Source organism: Notothenia rossii (genome assembly GCF_949606895.1).
Source record: "Notothenia rossii genome assembly, chromosome: 8".
Taxonomy (NCBI): Eukaryota; Metazoa; Chordata; class Actinopteri; order Perciformes; family Nototheniidae; genus Notothenia; species Notothenia rossii.
The window spans coordinates 7,593,125-7,594,079 of NC_136906.1; the positions used below are offsets into that span (position 1 = coordinate 7,593,125).

Here is a 955-nt window from a genome sequence, read left to right on the forward strand (position 1 = left end):
TTTTCTGTCTTCTTCAGTCTGCATGCTCACCCGTCCTTCCTCCTTCCTCTCTCCAACTTTCCTCTTCCTCAATTCCCTGCAATCCCTCCTCCTCCTCCTCCTCCTCCTCCTCCTCCTCCTCCTCCTCCTCCTCTCAAACATCACACAATCCCATCCTATCCCAATCCAGCACACCCTCCCTCTCTCTCCCTCCCTGGTCCTTTATCTGTCTCTCCTTCTCTTTCTCCCCTTCATCTCACCTCCAGCCAGCCAGAGGACCCTACTCCTCCTCCTCTTCATCCTCTTCCTCTTCCACCTCCTCTTGTATCGCACAGACCGCCTTCTCCTCTCCACTTTATCTCTCTCTCTTTACACTTCACTATCTCCGCTGTCTCTTTTCTTTACACTCTCTTCCTCTTCATCTCTTTCTGTCCTTCACTTCTGTCCAGACGCCAGAAGCTTGCAGGCTTTCCGGTCTTCCTTCAAAACTACAGAGGATTCAGAAGCACTGTCCCTGTCCCCGGAGGTAAGTGCCTTTAAATGTCTGTGTTACTGTATGTAGGTGGTCCTCTACATTGCATGCATCCACCTCTGATTTAAAAGGAAGACGGGATGATGTGTGAAAAAGGAGAATAAGGGTATAAGCTGTTCCGCAGTATATGGCAGAGTGACATGACAGTAACAAGATGTATAAAATGCAAACACTGCTGGGTGATGGTGACGGTGTGTCTGGGGAAAAGTGAATTTAAAAGCATCGGAAAAGAGGAAGGCTATTTTTATTCAGCACTCACAGTCTGCATAAAAAAATGACAAAAGAGTTCAAGAAGAAGGAGAAACGGAAACCAGGGTGTGACAGAAGAATTCCAAATGTGTTATACAGTAGAGCAGAAAACAGAGTGAGAGAAATGATTCAATATTTGAGAATGGGATGCTGAAAGCAGCTGCATGTCTACAAACGCAGCGGTGCCTGCCTCCT

At 47.2% G+C, this 955-nt stretch overlaps 1 protein-coding gene across 1 annotated transcript in view; it reads left to right on the plus strand.

The window, feature by feature from the left end:
- Positions 1-370: 370 nt before the first annotated feature.
- pvalb6 (parvalbumin 6) overlaps positions 371-955 on the plus strand; it is a 53,289-nt gene continuing 52,704 nt past the window's right edge. Inside the window, exon 1 of the mRNA XM_079644489.1 lies at positions 371-505. The gene's annotated coding sequence lies outside the window, so the exon portion shown is untranslated. The remainder of the gene's footprint in view (positions 506-955) is intronic.